The sequence below is a fragment of the Lygodium microphyllum genome, chromosome 24 (genome assembly GCF_053477565.2).
Source record: "Lygodium microphyllum isolate KBCC chromosome 24, Lygodium_microphyllum_v1.1.10, whole genome shotgun sequence".
NCBI classification, from domain to species: Eukaryota; Viridiplantae; Streptophyta; class Polypodiopsida; order Schizaeales; family Lygodiaceae; genus Lygodium; species Lygodium microphyllum.
This window is the reverse complement of record NC_141158.1, coordinates 126,643,422-126,663,329: the sequence shown is the minus strand read 5'-3', so window position 1 is coordinate 126,663,329 and position 19,908 is coordinate 126,643,422.

Below are 19,908 nucleotides of genomic sequence, written 5' to 3'. Positions count from 1 at the left end.
AGATCTTTCATTATCACATCCGTCATTATATTTACTGATGAGCCTCCATCAATCAATGCATCTGAAATAAATCATCCCTCTATCCATACACTAATCTTTGGGGTTCCAGGATCTAGGAAGGCGTTAGCCACATCCACTTCCTTTATAGGTTCTGAGGTCCTATTGGACTTTGTTGTTGTTCAGGAAGCAATCCTTAGTTTGTGTCTTCTTGTCAGGATGCTTTTGAATCTTTTCGGCAAACTGGGAGATAGCATCAGTAACTCTTGGAATGTTAGGTTTGGTTTAAAGGTGTCTAGGTTTTTAACCAAATCATACTCTTTAATAGGATCCACAGGCTTTTCCAATCAACGAGGAAATGGGGCCACACCCACTTTTATCTTCCATTTTTCTTTTAGGAATGGCAACATATGCTCTTCTTCATCATGAGGAGGGACTTACACATCCTCTATTTCCTGGACCTCTGGTCATGTCTCTGTAGCTTTCTGTGGCTCTGTAGTGCTCTGTACTTCCTTACTTTGGATTGCATTGTTCTGCTTTTCCCGAGGGAGGTTGAACTTCACAGTCTTGGTAAAAGAAGCATTCTCTTTTGGAACTATAGATTCTCCTTTCTTTGCATGTGTTATTGCGGCCACTTCCAATTCTACCAAATTGGAAGCAGGTTCTTGGATCTTCTGTTGGGTATCAGAAGTAGATTTGACAGGGGTTGGACTTGGACAATCTTTCATAGTATGGCCTTCTCCTTTGCATCGGCTACATAAGGGCTTGTAATCCACAGATCTTCTAGGGTTTGGACAATTCAATGAGATATTACCCTTTTCTCCACATCTGTAACATTCCACTCCCGATCTCTGACCACCGCTAGACTGTCTCCTCTGTAACTTTGAGAGGGAAATCTCCTTGGACCCAAATTAGGACCAAACTCCCTAGGCTTTGGTCCAATGTCCTACGTTGTCATTTTGGATTCCAGCAAATTGAATCTTGTGTCTTCATCTTTCTTTCTTCATTCATGCATCTCTTTCAGAGAGAAAATATTCTATGTATGGTTCTTCCTCAAACAGTATGAACATAAGGCTAAGGGATTGGTTGTTTTTCGGGTACATTCAGTGGCTAAATGTTCCACTTGATGGCACTTTCTACACCATGTATTAGAATGCATCACATCTCTTCCACCTCCTGCAGGAGTGGATATATTAGCGGTATTTACCTTCAGCATCTGTAGTTGTTCTGTAATCACATCCATAAGCTCTTTCTTAATACTTGTGACTCAGTTGGATAGGTAGTCCTTCAGATTTTCACCTCTTGATGTACTTGTAGTAGGGTTTTGGGAAGCTTTTGTAATTACTGCATATACAAGTTGGGTTGATCGAAAGGGTCCTCTATTCTGGTTCTCATTCAAAGCTCATGTTTAGACTTGGGGTTGTTGATTCCAATTGGTAGGGTTCCAATGTTGTTGAGTCGCCATTGGGGGAACTGTTTGAGACCACTGCTGTTGTGGTTGAACCATCATTTGAGGCATTATTATCTATGGCCATTGTGGATTAGGTGCATTGTACTGTGGCACTATTTGCATCTGGGGATAGGGGTAGGGAACTGTCCCTGGGATTGCATTTGGTGTATATCGTTCTTGGCATGGGAGGATGTAAGACTCCTCTTCCTCAAGTCATTGACAGCCTTGCTTCAATTTCATCATATAGTCTTGCACCTTCCACTGCAGCTTGTAAGTTGACTGGTCTTCTCAAATCCACAAACTTGCAAACTTCTGGTTGTAGGCCTCTGAGGAATACTCCTTTCTGGAATCCTTCATCCAAGTAATGATTGCTCCATCTCTTCAAGATGGATTCCATTCGCGAGACATAAGCTTCTACTCTTTCTCCAGAAGACTGACTTAGGTTCATGAACTCCTCTCGCATCCGCTCTTTAAAACCTTCACTCATGAATTTAGTGAGGAAGGCCAACTTCAGGTCGTCCCATGTGTCAAAAGTTCCTATTGCTTGTCTCTCATACCATTGAAACACTGCTCCCTTGAAAGTGGTGGGGAAGATTGCTAACCAATGCTCAGGGGTTCTGACATTATTAGCCACACATGCTACCATAAACTCTGCTACATGAAGATTGGGGTCTTCATTGTACTCTCCCTTAAAAATTAGAAATGGGACTACATTTGCTGGCCTATCATATTTCCGGGACAAATCTGACTAGGAAGGGGACCTTGAGTCACCATGGGGACTTTTGTAAAGAGTGCTTTTAGGGCGTCAAAGGAACCTTCTGCTACAAGCTCATTCTCGGCCTTGATTTTTGCCTTCTCTCTTCTCACATACCTCTAGACTCGTTCTAGCACTTGCCTCTTGATTGCGTCATTCATCAGGGGGTTGGCTCCAACCAGTTGGTCTGTACTCGACAGAATAGAATTATAGGGCTACAATCTCTAGAGGACTCTCTGGCCAACATCTCTTCTACTTCCTTCTTTTCAACATCTCTAAATTCAGCTTTCAAACCACTACAGAGGGGGAGATATTCCGTTTTGAAAGTATCAAAACTCATTCTTTTGAGGATAATTGTTGTGTCATCATCATAATAATGCCAGCTTCTGATGGTTTCAATAGTGTACGTTGTAAAAAACACTTTGTCTACCAACTTCCAGTGGGTTGCTAATTGAACAAATAGGAGGTTGTCAGTGCACCAAGCATCCCATGTGTCCTGCTGTTGAGCATCCATGAACAAGTTTCAACTTTTTTCCTTCTTATTTTTGTGAATCTCCACTGACTACAACTCCTAAAGCTTCTTCACGATATCCCACTTGATGATGTCTAGAAACTTCTCAATGAATGCCAAATCTTCCATGGATGGTCATTCACTCTGTTTCTGCACTTCAATTTGTTCCCAAACAAGTTGCCACCAAGATGCACATCTCTGTTGCTTCAACATGAAGGGGAAATAGTCCACCACATAGAGCTTGCATCATGATGGTAATATATTTTTGCCATTGTGGGATGAACTTCTTGTAGAAAGTGGCTTTGGCAATAAGAATCTCCAACTCTTCACTGAAAGAAGGAACTTTGCAAGCATCCATTGAATTCTCCTCTTCTTGGCAATACCATTTCCTTCATTTTCAACCTCTTCTAATGCTTGTTGATGGCAAGTTTCCCCGATTGCGCACCAAAAACATGAAGCCCCAAGAGGAACACCAAGGAAAAGGGGTTTCTACTGCAAGAAAATCTATCTTGTAACATCAACAAGCTTTTTTTAATTCTTTTGAGAACCACAACAAGGAAAATAACAAATCTTCACGCAACATCATAGTAGATATCTCCCACGGATTTGATAGAATCAACCATAATCTTCAACACCTTCATAGAATCCATCAATAGAACAAGAAACACAAAATAATACACCATTTCTAAATTAAAATAATCACATATAATTCATCTTCATTGTTTTCATAGTTTTCTCTCATAAAAGATACATTGTTTTCATAAAATTTTCTATCCTTGACTCTCTCTCTCAATCAATAGTACATCATCTCCTTACTACAATACTCAATAATCCTTCTTAGGTCGTGGATGCACCTCCCAAGAGGTAGGTCTATGTCAAAGAGGCACCAGATCATCTACAGTAACCCTTCATATCTCTCTTCTGTCTCTGTCACTTCAGTCTGCACTTGAGTCTTCAACATCTACTTCTTCCATTTGTTTTAGCTCTTTTGAACTTAGATTCATCCTTTCCAAAAGCTAGAAAACTTTCCCAAATTACAACCTCATATCACAAAACACTTACAGAAGATCTACAGAGGATTTACAGAATAGAACAGAGCAGAACATAATAGAGACTCTACAGAAGGTCTACAGAGGATCAACATAGGGTTACAGAAGGTCATCAGAGAACATCTGAACCTCATAACTCCTACTAAAACCATCCCAAACTATCAAAAACTATTCAATAATCTTTCAAAAGATCTCAACCTTCATTAATAATCAATCCATACTTCATATAGAAGAAAATCAGAACAAAAAAGAAGCTAAAAACAGAAGGTATCAAAACCAATCAGAACCTCAACTGAACCTATCAAAACATCACATAGCTTCATATTTCTATTGAAAATCATCATGAGCTTCCAAAACATAATCAATATCATCCAAAACACTCTCAAACACTTCCAAAAAAACCAATCATCACTCAAAATCCATCAATAATCAACCATTCAGGCCTCAAAAACAACAAAAATCAATCGAAAAATCTAGTCATTTTAGCATTCAACAGAATGGTGGGTTTTTGATACATTAAATGGTGGCTAAATGTCTTACTTGGTGGCATTTTTTGCATGAAGTATTCATCTTGAGGTATTTGAAGCTACTCTTATAGGATTGGAGATACTACTAGTATTCACCTTCATAGTCTAGAACTTCTTTGTTATCATGTCCATTGCTTTCTTCTTAATGTTTTCAATTGAATTGTATAACGTCCTTCAAACATTCTCTCTTGACACATTTCTAGTGGGATTTTGGGGCTATTCTATGATCACAACATATACCGATTGAGTTTATGCATAAGGGCCTTTATTTTGATTATAATTTACGGATCTTCTTTAGACTATTGGGGCTACTAATTCTAGTTGGTAGAGTCTCACTATTATTGATGATATACCATTGGGTTAACTTTTTGAGGCCTTTGTTGTTGTGGTTGGACCATCATAGGAGCTATTGTTTATGGCCATTGTGGAGTTGGTGCACCATATTGAGGCATTGTATGCATTTATGGATAGAGGTAATGGACAATTCTTGGAGTTGCATTCAGTGGATACACCATTCTTGGCATTAAGGGAGGTAGGAGAACACCTCTTCCTAGGATAATTGACAATCTAGTTTGCACCTCATTATAGAGTGTGGTACCTTCCACTATAGCTTACAAATTAGCTAGTCTTCTCAGTTCCACAAACTTGCAAACATTTGGTTGCAATCCTCTAAGAAAGACTCCCTTTTGAATTACTTCATCCGGATTATGGTTGGTCCATCTCCTCAATATGGATTTCATACTTGAGACATATTCTTTGACTCATTCTCCAAGGGACTAGCTCAAATTTGTAAGCTCCTCTCACATCCACTCTTCAAAGCCTTGATTCCTAAATTTGAAGAGGAAAGCTAGCTTCAATTCATACCATGTATCAAAAGTTACTACTATATGCGTTTCATACCATGAGGGCATTACATCAAAGGTATTTGATCATTATCTTTAGGGTTTACTTCAGTTCTCAAGTCTCACAAGCTGTAAACAAGATTGGGGCAGCCACCATTGAAGCTCCCTTGCTTCATATCTCACTTGCCTTTGAACAAGACTTGTTGGAGCTTGTTTGAGGCCTTCCTTGGCTTTAACCGGACCCCTCCGAAGCTTGGCCACCATTTTTTGCAGCCCCAGGACCAGCATTTATAGTTGGCAGAATCAAACAGCCCTCCCATATGTGTCTTCAGCATTGATAGTCACAACAACAGCTCTCCCCCTCCATTAGCACTTGCAAAGGCTCCATTTCGGGCATATGAACATGCTTTGATGCTTGGTTTTGATGGTTGATGTGTTGGCATAGCATTTGGACTGATTTAACACTGTTTTGGGACTGTCATAACAGTCTACAGGCAATTTATGACAGTGTTACACTGACATTTGATGCTATAGCTTGTTTGGCATTGTCATTTGATGCACGGTTGGTCATATGTCTTTGAAGGGAATGAAAATGCTTTCTGGTTTGCAGTACTTACCGCCCCTTGATTATGCATGTTTTGATTCATGTGAGCATTGTCTTTATGGCAGGCAGACTAGGTCTATGCATAAGAAGTCTGGTAGGCCACGCATGAGTGAGCCCTTGGCATTGGTACATTCGGATGTCAGTGGGCCCATGCCTTGTCAGTCTATGGGTGGTGCAAAGTATTTTATTACATTCATAGATGATTTTTCATGGAAAGTTTGGGCTTATCCCATTAAGCTAAAATCTGATATCTTGGCTTGTTTCAGAGATGGCTTGCATTGGTTGAGAACCAGTTTGGGTATAGGCTAAAATGCCTAAGGACAGATAATGGGGGTGAGTATGTCTCATGTGCTTTTGAGCAGTTATGTGATGAGAGGGGTATTAAGCATCAGTTGACCGCGCCCTACACCCCCCCCAGAATGGTTTGGCTGAGCGAATGAATAGAACCATCCAGGAGCGTGTACGCAATATGCTTAGCCATGCAGGCCTACCACATAGAGCTTTTGGATTGAGGCAGTTAGTATAGCTGTGCATGTCATAAACAGATCACCCTCTAGTGGTTTGGATTTCTAGGTTGCAGAGGAGGTATGGACTGGAAAACCTCCCTCTTATGCGCATCTCCGTGTCTTTGGATGTGAGGCATTTTGCCATGTGCCCAGGGACAAGAGAAGTAAGCTAGATCCCAAGAGTGTTAAATGCATTTTCCTTAGTTATGGGGATGCAGGCAAGATGGGTTACCGTCTCTGGGATCCGCAAGCGCGGAAAGTCATCCGCAGTCATGATGTAGTCTTCCATGAAGACAAAATGCATAGGCAGTCTAAGAGAGTTATTGAGATCTGCAGGATCATATTTCAGGAAGAGCCGAGAGCTCCCGCACAACCAGTTGGGAAGCCTACAGCTGCAGTAGATGCTAATGGTTAGGGTGTTGGATAGGCAGTTGGGCAGGCAGCAGAGCCTGTCGTGAGATGGTCTACTAGAGACAGACGTCCACCTGATAGATTTCATCCCTCGATGCATTATGTCTTGGTTATAGATGCAGGAGAGCCTTTCACCTATGATGAGGCTATGCACAGGGGTGACAGTCACTCCTGGGAGAGGGCTATGCAGTCTGAGATAGACTCCCTGCATAAGAATGACACTTGGGATTTGGTTTCCTTGCCTACGGGAAAGAAGGCTTTGCCATGCAAGTGGGTGTACAAGCTAAAAAGTACCCCTGGACACCCCAAGCCGGCATACAAGGCTAGATTGGTAACAAAGGGTTTTAAGCAAAAGCATGGTGTGGACTTTGACGAGATATTTTCTCCTATGGTTAAGATGATCACCCTACGCTTAGTCTTGGCTTTGGTTGCTCAGCTTGACTTGGATTTATACCAGATGGATGTCAAGACGGCTTTCTTACATGGGGACTTGCATGATGAGATTTATATGGAGCATCCTAAGGGCTTTGCAGAACCTGGCAAGCAGCACCTAGTGTGCAAATTGAAGAAAAGTCTTTATGGCTTGAAACAGGCACCTAGGGAGTGGTATCATAAGTTTGATGCCTTTATGCAGTCACAAGGCTACAGTCAGAGTGCTATGGATCCGTGTCTTTATACGAAGAAAGCCCGTGATGGTTCTTTATTGATTTTGGTACTCTATGTGGATGATATACTGATAGTAGGGAAAGCTCATGATGAGCTAGATGCTCTTAAGGCTCAGCTCAAGAAGAGCTTTGAGATGAAAGATCTGGGATAGGCCGCTCACATACTTGGTATGTGCATTAGATGCGACAGGCATCATGGACTCCTCTACTTGTCACAGAGGGAGTACATTCATAAAGTCCTTGAGCGCTTCCGCATGCAGGACGTAAAGCTTATTGGCTGTCCATTGCCTTCTTATGTGAAGGTATCACAGGCTGATTGTCCGCAAAAAGATGAGCTGAGGTCTGAGATGGCCAAGATTCCCTATGCATATGCAGTGGGCAGTCTTATATATGCCATGATAGCCACTCGTCCAGATATTGCCTTTGCAGTTGGTGTTGTGGCACGCTATATGGCTACACCTGGCAAGAAGCATTGGGATGCCGTGAAGGGTATCATGAGGTACCTAAAGGGCATTGGAGGTATGTGCATATGCTATGGCAGCTAGGATACAGGAGCCGTGAGGTATACTGACTCTGATTATGCACGACATGGAGATAGTAGGAAGTATGTATTCACCTATGCTGGAGGTGCTGTTTCTTGGATGTCCAGGGTGCAAAAATGCATGGCCCTTTCTACTACAGAGGCCGAGTATGTTGCAACCACTGAGGCTTGCAAGGAGGCCATTTGGTTGGGTCGTTTAGTTGCTGACCTTGGTATTGATGCTATCCCTACACTGCATTTGGATTCTATGAGTGCTATTCAGTTAGCCAAGAATCCAGTCTTCCATATGAAGATGAAACACATTGAGGTGAGGTATCACTTCATACGTGGGGTCGTTGAGAACAAGTCTGTTGATCTTGTCAGGATCTTGACTGACCAGAATCCTACAGATCTGCTCACAAAAAGCCTCTCTACAGAGTGCTTTGCCTTCCTCAAGAGGTTGATGGGCGTGGGATGAGATGATGTCTTTCCTCATCCTGTTGTACATGTGTACATGTTGTACTGTCTTTTTTCTTTTTCTTTTCACTCCTCACTGGGGCAGATTCGCCTTTAAGTGGGAGGTTGTTGGGGGTAAATGCGCCTCTGCCTAGCCGCCCGTATATTACTACACTGACAGCACCACCACTGCACACTATAGGTGGCAGGCGCCCGCCACGGTCACTTTATTCTTTATTCTTTTAGTAACAGTTTGAATAAAGGAAGGCCTGGTCACACATTGTGACTGTTGGAGTTTCCATTTCTAGTCTCTCCCTTTCTTGCTCTTACTCTCTCGCCATAGCTCTCAAGTCCAACCTTCGATCTGTCGCTCCCTTTCAAGTGTAAACAGACTTGGTGGAAAGGGGGGTGGCCCTTGGGATCTCCCAACCCCCCAAAATTTGACGAAAGGGGGGGGGGGGCGCGTTTTTTTGATAGCGTGAGAAAGAATGGAGACATTTTGAGACAGGATGCCGATTTTTTGTGATGGAGGGGCTATGGAGCTTCAACACAAGCCCTAGACCGATTACATACATGATCTACAATCTTTCTTTGCCTTCCATTACCACTCTCCTCTCCTCCAATGGCTGCATGGACATGGAGATTAGAAATCAGTGTTATCTCTCCTCCCTCTCTCTCCCCTCTATAGGTTATTCATGGGCATTATCTTGAAGGAAGAATCGGGAAGGAGATTGAAGCAAATGATGATGAGATTCATGGAGATGCTGAATATTGATGTGCAACATGGAATTGAGAGCAATGGAGGCTCTGTCCACTAGTCACGCAATCATTTAAAGCATTTGGGTTTCGTAGAAACACGGTATGACTATTTTTTATGAAGGAAATGAAGCTTTTTTGGCATTTTATGATGGAAATGATGTTCTTATGTGATTAAAGTTTTGTTTGAGTGTTGGTTGCACCATGTTTAATTGTTGTTTATCAGAAAAAGTTGATTTCATAATGATTTACATGTGATATTTAGATCCCACAAAGCCCATAATGCGATTTTAAGGGTAAAAGGATGAATGTGTTCCAATGGGAAAAAATGGAAAATAAATTTGAATTGTAGTATGCTGAAGTAATTGGTATAAGAAAAAGAAAAAAATAATAGTGATTATTGATAAATAAATGTATAAAAATAAATAAAAATATGGAAAAAGTAGAAATAGACTTCATAAAAATAAGAAAAAATATAATGAGTTGGTGAATGTATGAGCATGAGCTTTAACCTCAGTTTGCCCTATCTTTTTGTCAAAGTTTGTGATTTATTGCTTTTCATACATCAAAATATGACAAAATGAACCCCTACACCTATGCAATGGAAGCACTACCTAAACGTAGGGGATGGGGTGTTTGAATGATGTGATTTGAGTGTCGTTTATTGTTGATTTTTCTTATGCATATCATTATATAGGGTTCCTTGTATTTCACTTAAGAGGATAGTAGCATGAGAATTGTCTCGGTGCTATCCTTACATCACCGCAACGAGTTAGTAAATGAGCATTGGAAAGCTTGGTTGTGCACGACATGTTTTTGATTGAAAATGATATTTGAGCACATTAGGATCATCCACTTTTGCATGTGCATATCAACCATGGTATCGGAATATGAAGAATTGGATGCATAGCACCTATTTTCTGTGATGATGACCTACGCTTGAGTGTAAAAGATGTCCTAATGTGTAGGCTAGTCGATCGGTTTTTTCAAGAATTATTTGGTAAGGACACATGGTATCTCCTGGAATACGTTCAAGATAAAAGAGTGGAGCTTGTATCGTCTATATTTTATGTTAGGGCGACGCATCTTGGGGCCAATCCCCGAGGTGTAGGAGAGTCGTAGTGGAACCATAGCAATCAGCCGAAAGGTGCTTCCCTATGTTCGTGCTATGAGGTATTATGCCTATATGTTATGGGATCTCCCTTTAAGGAGAAGGGATGGTAAACGTCGGACTATGGTGTAATACAAATATAAAATTGACATTAGCATTTAGTGTAGAGTGAGTCTCAAATGCTTCTGGCCCGCGAGGCAGTGTGGTAGGGGTTGTTTGTTGTGTGCATGAGGTCCAACTAGTGCCATAGCTAGTGCCAACCCATTTTTAGGTCCCATCAGTGGTGCATTTGTCGAGAGCCACCAATAAGCGGTGGTTCCGAATCTAGGGTTTCTAGGGACCAAATAGTTTGTTTATGTCCTCTGACAAGAACCGTCAAGCTGAAATACAAAAAGAGGAACATGCTAAGAGGGCTAGATGATGGTTGGAGATTCTAAGTCACTATTCTTCTCAAAGGAGCAGCCCGCTATGCATAAGCGGCAGTGGTTCTAATAATGTAAGTATCAAAAGCGGCCCTTTGAGTGCAAGTAGAAGTCTTAGTACTTCCCTGCTTTCAATCAATCAACCCACTTCAAGTGGGGGTGTAGTTTTACCTATACAAACTCTTGTTGTCAATCTAGTTTTAGCCATGGCACAACCCATTGCAATTCTAGCAGGGACACTGGATTTACCAGCATTGGTCTAGAGGCCGGAACCATAACTAGCATTTACCAATTCTTCATAGCCTTCCGTAGAGAGTTTGCTCTTGAGAGGGGTAGACAGTATTGGTTGCACGTCTTGAATGTAACATGCCAAGAGCCAAATGAGAATGTCCAAGCCTATGCCAAGAAACTAAAGCAAGTTCTTCACAAACTTAATACTTATATCCCCATTCCACCGACTACACAGTTACAATATTTCCTACATGGATTAGATCTCAATATCCAGGTGCAGCTTAGTAGTGTTTCTTTGGTTGACATTGACACTGCTATTACCCAAGCAGAAGGAGTAGAGTTACACTTGGAAGTGACTTATACAGCAAGGATAAATTGGAATGGTAATAATTTGGCACTGACCAATGGGAGTCAAGGGGACCCTATGTTAAATGTGAATGGAAGAGGTAGTATTATGCCAACTTTACTTATGTTACCAACTCCTCCCACTGTGACTATGTCTATGGCTAGTCAGATAGCCCCACTAAATGGTGGAGGCCAAATAATGAATCCTAATGTTGTACTAATAGCTCAGTGGGCCAATTCCTAATCAAGTGGTTAGGTCGATGGGACGACAGGCTGATGATCGCAGCTATGAGTCGAGTGCCTCTAATGTCCTTGGCAAAGTTAAGGACATGATGAAGCACTACACCGATATGATTTCTGAGCAATATAGAAAAATAGCGTTGGATATCAATTTTCTTAAGAAGCAGCAAAATTTGATAGGGAGTTGATGCCCTAAAGAGGAGACTCAGCTATAAGTGGTGTGGTGGCCAACATTTCCCTAGGAATTGTCCGAATGTCAAATGAGATATTTGCAGAAAGTCTGGCCACTTAGCTGCTACCTGTTGGAGTAAGATTAGTTCTCTTCAACAAGGGAGTAAACATCCAAGTCTAGTTAACCATCGCGCACAAGGGAATAATCTCTAGCAAGATGATGGACCAAGACAAATACTGCAACGAGGAAAGGCTCTTGTAGAGGAGTTGCCTCATGGCAGTGAAGTCAGTATTATTGAGGCCGTACATGTCAATGACACTAAAACTTCTAATCTACGAGCCGTAATAAGAGGTCAAAAGACTAGAAAGGGTGACAAAGGAAATGTAGAACCTGTCGAGGGACACCCTAAGCAAGATGCTAGGGGAAAGCAAGTCCTGAATCTTGATATGGAAGGTGGACCTCTAAGGCCTATTGATAGTAAAGTTGATCCCAAGAAGGATAAAGGATTGCCAAAAAAGAAGGCAAAAGTTAAAAAAGAGGCACCAAAGCTGTCCAAAGACCAAAGGAGAGAATGGTTTGGCGAGAGAAGATAACTTTGGCTAACTATCATGACTTTGACTTAGCAAGTTTTCTTTGCGAAGTGAAACCAAATGTGAATCTCTTGCAATTGATTAAATTGTCTCTAGGAGTACACAAGGAATTCAAGAAAATCCTATATATTGGGTATATTGTAGAACCTTTGGGCATAGCTAGAGTGGGAAAAGATTGGTTCGATCATGCTGAAGATCATTGCGCTAGGGTTCTAGCATATGTGGATAGAATATTAGTATGCCATCGTGGACATTGGATCCTCCGTCAATATCATGAGTTCAGACTTGATGGAAAGGCTAGGTTTAGAAATTCAAAAGACGGCTCCACACTTCTTAGGATGGCTAATGACAGTCTAAGGCAACCAAAAGGTTGCATCACTAAAGTCCATGTTACCATTGCAAGTGTGGAATGCTACCTGGAATTTAGAGTGATAAGGTTTGTAGGACATCCACACTATTTATTTTTGCTAGGCAATCCATGGATTTTATGAACAGATTGTCAAGTTGATATACCCGCTGGTCGAGTGATTCTAGGTAGAGGTGTCAATCGTGTAAGAGTGTATGCTTACCTTGAGTCTCCTCAAAGTGAGAGAGCTCCTTTATCCTCTACTGAACTAAAAATAGTAGATGATTCATTTGGTAGTGAGATGTCATTAAGCGATGGATCTAAAGAAGGGTCCACTATAGAGAGGACATTTATGAGATAACATTGAATGAGTCGATAGAGCCTCAAAATTGAATAAGAGATGCAGACGTTATTGAGTTGGACCTTGGTACGCCTAATGATTCGTAGCCAATCAAATTAGGTTCCATGCTCAGTTCAGACGCGAAAGAGAGGACTATGTGTCCTTAATTTGAGAATTCCGTGACAACTTTCCTTGGAACTTAGGGACATTCCCCCTTGTCTAGTTGTGCATACTATTCCTATAAAGAAAGGTACATGTCCTATATGTCAGAAAGTAACACGCATGCCTTTTGAACTAAGGGATGGGCTGTTCGAGGAGCTACAGAAGTTGCGAAAAGCGAGTTTGATCTTCCCTATTCAACATAATGGATGGTGTTCACCAATTGTGATAAAAAAGAAGATAAATAATCAAATCTAGCTTTGTGTAGACTTTAGAGAGTTGAATAAGTAGATTGTTAAAGACTACTACCCATTGCCCTTTATTGATCAAAATTTGGATCAATTAGCGGGTAGAAAAATATATTCGTTCATGGATTGCTTTATCGGATATAACCAAATGGCAATTGCTGAGCAAGACAAGCTGAAATTGACATTCATTACTGTCTTTGGTACCTTTGCGTACCATGTGATGGCATTTGGTTTATGTAATGCACCTAGTTCGTGGCAAAGAACATTCAATAAGACCTTTGGTGACATCTCCCCAGAGGAGTTGAAAGATTTCATTGATGACCTGGGGGCAGCCACCATAAGAGAAAGGTAGTTGATTATTTTGCGGAAGTGTTTTGAGCATTGTAGACAATTTTGCATAGCTCTCAACCCACGGAAGTGCGTCTTTGGAGTGCCTTATGAGCTATTGTTAGGTCATGTGGTTAGTTCAATAGGGATCACGATTGGCCCTGAAAAGATCAAGGTCATAGTCGCCATGAGTCCTCGCATACTCCAAAGGAGGTGCATAGCTTTCTGTCATCGGTAGGATATTATTGGAGGTTTATCAATGCCTTGGCAGAAAGAATGTTACCACTGAAGAACCTATTGTCCTTCAATAATGAGTTTGCATGGAGTGATGCATGTAAAGTATCTTTTGACGATGTGAACCAGGAGCTTGCCAAAGCACCTGTTTCAAAAGCACCTAAAAGGGGCAAAATGTTCTATATATTTTCAGCAACCACCATGTATAATATTAGTTACTGCTTATCCCAAATTTGGGAGGAAAAGTAGTACCATCCGATAGCTTTTGCCAGTTGGAAGTTGGGCATATTGGAAATTAACTATATCTATATGGATAAGTTGTGCCTTGTGATGGCATTTGCAACCAAAAAGTCCAGGCATTACATTCTCTATGAGAAGGTGGTTTTTTATACGAAGGTGGAATGGCTTCTATTGTTTCTGAATAAGTTACAGTCTCTTGATCATTTAGCAAAGTGGTTAATCGCTTTGTAGGAGTTTGATTACGAGATTAAGAGCAAGCCACCGAAGTTACAAAGCATTGTGGAGTGTCTTGTGGATTTCAAAGAGCCAAAAGAGTTCTTGGTTGAAGGAAGTGATATGGAAATATTGTTTAAGATTGATATGGCATCTATTTCTTCCCTGGTATGCTACTATAATACATTATCTATCTACAGGAGAGATTGGAGCTACTCTATCAAAATTCGAGAAGAGGAAAATTAATCAGGAGGCATTGAAATTTTCCTTGATCGCAAGAACACTATATCGATCGGGTGTTGATGATATCTATCGCCGATGTGTGATGCCTGACAAGGTTCCATTTATTTTGGAAGAGTGCCATGACTCCGCTTGTGGGGGCACTTTTCTGGGCGATTGATGGCACAAAAGGCTTTAAGAGCTAGATATTGGTGGCCATCCATCTTCTAGGATTCATTTGATTATGTTAAGAGATGTGATATATGTCAAAGATATGACAGGAGAGAGAATAGTAAGCAACCACTTACACCTATTATGGCTATCCTTCCTTTTGAGAAGTGGGACATTGACTTTGTGGGTCCTATTACCCCATCGTCTACTACTCAGAAGAGATACATTATAGTAGCAACTGATTACTTTACAAAGTGGTTAGAAGCACGGGTGACGAGGCAGAACAATGCAAAAGAGATTGCTAGTTCCTACTTGAGCATATCATTTGTCGTTTCAGTCCGCCAAAGGAAACAATATCGGACCATGGAACCCATTTTTTGAACAAGGTGATTAAAAGTCTGACTAAAGCATGGAAAATTAAGCATAACAAGACGACTCCCTATAATCCGCAGGTAAATGGACAAGTTAAAAGTACCAATAAGCAGCTTGTGGGTATCCTGTCCAAGATAGTCTTCGAAAAGAAACGGGACTAGGATACAAAATTATATGTGGCAGTATGGGCGTGTAACATGATGTTTAAATGAGCCACTGGCCACATTCCATTCAAATTATTTTATGGGGAGGAGTGTGTCTTGCCCTTAGAAATTGAGTTTCCAACCATTAGATTCGCAATCAATTATTCTTTGGGTGACAAGGATGCCCTATTCGAGTGTTTTGCGACTATAGTCCACTTGCATTGCTCAAATTGCAGAGTTTGTTGCACCAGGAAGTGGCTAAGTGTTGGATGAAGTGGCTACATGATCTAAAAGCGAAGAAATATACCTTTAAGAAAGGACAGTTAGTTCTATATTATGATGCGCGCAGGGAGCTATTTCCAGGGAAACTAGAACCTAGATGGGATGGCCCTTACAAGGTAGTTAGGATAGGAAAAAATATGTCCACGGCTTTACTAGCTGATCTACAGGGAGTGGAATTTAAATATAAGGTTAATCTTAATAAGATTAAAAATTATTATTTTTTAGTATGCTAACACCCTAAATGCATTGCAGGTCCATGCTGGGGTTGATTTGAGACCTGTAAGAGAGCTTATATTGGTTGATGGGGCGGTTAATCCCTTATTTGGAGCACCCATATCTAGAGCAAAGATATCATCAGGGGAAGACTATATGGTGGAGCAAAGGATACAAAGTGATTGAGCAAGAAGACAATACCTTTGTGTGGGAAATCCTCTAAGCATGCTAAATTTTGACTGTCATAATTATAAATAGGGGAGTTCTTGATGGCTGGCTATGTAAATCCATTGTGGACGTATACATTATACTTTAATGGAGCGTCCAAGGGCCCTAATAAAAAAGGGAGTGTTTGAGTAGTTATCTAATATCCTCGACATAGAGTTACAATGAAATTGGTTGTTTACCTTGGGGTAGGATTCACTAACAACATGGTAGAGTATAAAGCCTTGATTATGGGACTAAATATTGCTAAGAAAGGTGGTATTCAGTGGTTGTTAGTAAAAGGGAATTCCCAGCCGATCTTAAATAAACTAAATGTCAAGATATACACATCCTAGAATCCTATCCTTTGCATGTATCATCAAGCTGCTATAACCCTACTTGATGAATTTGAGAGCGTCTCTCTTCATTTGATTCCACGTTCTTGGAATTAGTTTGTGGATTCCCTAGCAATTTTTTCTTATGAAGAGGACCTCTTCTTCAACTGTGGTTCTAGTTCGGATGTTGTTATTGATAATGAGACAGGACCTGGTCGTTTGTGAGGCATTTTATTAGACCATGCGTTATATGGCATGCGATGGTTGGTATGGGTAATGCAAAGAGTGCTAAGACCCATCTACCACTACTATCTTGGACCCATAGGTTGATCAAATTACATGCTATGTATAACCTTCTTGCTATATATGTAGGAGGGATGGGTCACAACTTGATGCATTTAGTTTAGGGCTAAGAGCCCTATTTTTTCCCTTGGAATGGAGTACATTTTTGTATATCTGCCTTATTCCAAGGAGGGATCTATATGAGCTGGTTTGCTTGATCTCACTAGGCTAAGAGGTCCAGTTGTTTTAAGGTTTTAATGTTTGATTTTATTAGGCCATAAGGGCCAGTCAACTTTTTAGTGTTATGATTGATTTCTTTAGGCCAAGAGGGCCAGTTAGTTTGTAGTAAATTGTGATATTACTTTAGGCTGAGAGGGCCCTATGTCTGTTTGGTGCAGGTACATTTGATGGTTTTCTCTTTTAGTGATTGCATCATACAAGTTGACGAAGTCCCTGGAGGGAGCCTTTGCTACGGAGGGGATTCTTGTGGCCATTCCAAGTGGTTTTGTCCCCTTCCCGAGCCATTTTTCTTAAATAATTAATGATATATGTGTATGTGAGGGTTACTTTCTTTTGGTTGTTGGGGACTAGCAATCAATGCATGAAGTCTCAAGTTTAGGTTATGTATGTTTGGGGGAGGTCTAAGTAGTCGTTGCCTCCTGCAAAGGCATTGTCAGGCACACTGAAAGACCTATTTTAGAAGGGAGTTCTAGTGATCCTATTCTGCTGACCTACTAGGCAGGCATCCTAGGAGTTTCTGTTAGTTGTGAGGCAGTTAGAGAAGCCTATCCATTAAGGCCAAACATGTTTGAAAATTGGCACTTGTAAGAAGATGATTAAGTTGCAAATTAGTTGAGGTTTTAAAAGAATGAACCCTCTAAAGGCTAAAAAAATTTGTTCATCAGACTTTGGAAGGTAGGTGGAGCATTTGTAAATCCAAATGGCATCACTAGGAAATAGTAGAGCCCTTAATCAGTCCTAAAAGTGGTCTTGATTTCATCACCCTCTTGCATACAAATCCAATGATACCCTGACCTCAAGCCAATCTTTGTAAAGAATCTAACCCCCTGAGCTCATCAAGAAAAGCATCAATCCTGGGTATTGGGTACCTATTCTACACTATGATCTTGTTAAGATCCCTGTAGTCAATACACAGCTTGAAAGATCCATCTTTCTTTTTTGACTAACAAGACCAGAGAAGCATAGGTGAAGAACTAGGTTCAATGAGTCCCATTTCAAGAAGCTCCTTGATTTGCTTGGCTACCTCTTTCCGCTCACACTTGGAAAATCTATAGGGTGGCTTATTGATTGGCTTTGAGTTGGGCTCCAAATCAATGGGATGATCTATTGCTCTTTTGGGAGGCAATGAAGTAGGCATCTCAAACAAATCCGTACTTCTCAAGAAGAGCTTTCAAGTCTGGATGACTTGCTGAATTTGTGGACTGATCTTCAATCTCTCTATTTGAGTGCAAGACAATATTTGTGAGTGCCTCTTGTACTCCTTTTTGAGTTGTTGAATGGTGATAAGTTGAAAATATGATTTACTAAGAATTCCCTATAAATGGATGCGTCACCACCGACTACAATATCTATGGGCCCCATTTCCAATGTTATCAGGTTTACTTTTGCTTCATAATTTTCAGCTAGCTATAAAGAAACATTTGGGCATATTTGGGTGTTGATTTCTTCTTCACCATTGGCTACTTGAACTCTTATGGGTTGCTATAGGTCAGTGGACAATTCAACTTGTCCATAATGGACTTATTCACAAAATTGTGTGTACTGCCACTATCTTTCAAGATGAACATGGGCTTCCCACGAATGTTACCCTTCATACAAAGTGTATTAGGGCTCTTAGAACATCCAAGCATCCATGGAAATGGAACAACTAGTGGTAGCAAATGGCTCATCATAAATCCCTCTTGGATCAAAAGGAACACTCCCACCTGAATTAAAAGGAAAAGAATTGGTCAGATCATAAAAGTTTTCTTGCCCAACTTCTTCCTCAAGATCAGCATTTTTAGATACAATTGCATTAGCCTCATCAATGTCATCTTCAGAATCCTCAAAGACTAACATACTATGAACCTTGGCTTTTGCATTTTTGTATACACATTTTGTTACATAATGAGGTGTATACTTTTCCACATATTTGAAGTATAAGCCTTTTTCATTTCTTTCTTTGTAAAGGTCCATAGGAATAAACTTTGGATTCACATTGGTTGAAATAGATTTAGGCTTGATGTCCCCTTGTTTGAAATCAACTCTAGGATTGTTTGCTATCCTGAAATTTATTTGAGGTCTTGAAGCATTGAATGATGGATAAGTCGGCACTCTTAAGATCCCACTTGGTGCATGATTGCTGCCATAAACATTGCCAACTTTTCCTTGTTTGAAAACAGTCCTTAGCTATCCATAACTAGGCTGAATGAAGTCTCCCTTCTATAATTCCTTCCATAGCACTCTCAAGCTCAATAGCTTTGAAAAGAGTGGTAGGATTTTGCGCCATAACATCTGATAAACCATGAGGGCTCTAAACCGTACGTGTACTTGTAGAGTTTAGCTTCATCACTAATGCTCTTTACATACATGGTAAGATTGAGGAATTGGTTGGTATAATCCCTTATACTTAGGCCTCTTTACTCTAATCCATACCATCTCCATGCCAATTTCTCTTTTTCAAGAGGAGAGACAAAGACCTCAACCACCATAAGTGTGTTGAGTGCATTTCAATTCCCTACAAGTATGTTCTTCTTCTTAATATATCTCCACCAAGTATGCACAAGTCCCTCCAAATGCAAGGAAGAAAAATGAATCTTCATATCATCAGTTCTAGGGAATATATCAAAGTAAGATTCCAATTTGAAAATCCATTCCTCTAGATCAAATGGTGAAGATCATTGACCATTGTACTTATCCAAGATGATATTATCTTTCAGCCTTCTTTCATAAAAGGGTTGTTGCCCCAAAATAGATTGGTCATGAGTATTAGGCATGGAACCTCAAAAATAAGATGGAACTCTCCCAATAGGTGGCTAAGAACCAGTATGAAACCTTCCCATTGATAGAGAACCTCTAGGAAGTTGGGTATTCAATCCAAAAGCTTGGGAATCGGCACCATTCAAACTGCCCAAATAGTCATCATGTATTTTTGAAGTCTCACCTACTTCATATTGGCTATTTGGAATACCGCTTTGTCTAATTATTCCATGACCTTGACCATTTTGGTTAGGTGGCTGAAGTAGGACTGAGGGTTCACTGTTTGAATGAGCTTTCTCCTTAGCTTATTTGGATCCCATTTACATTTGCATCCATTGGGAGAATTGATCCATTATTTGAGCATTAAATTCTACTAGCTTATCAATGGAAGCCTTTGTTTGGGTGGTGAAATCCACTAGCTTCTCAATGGAAGACTTCGTTT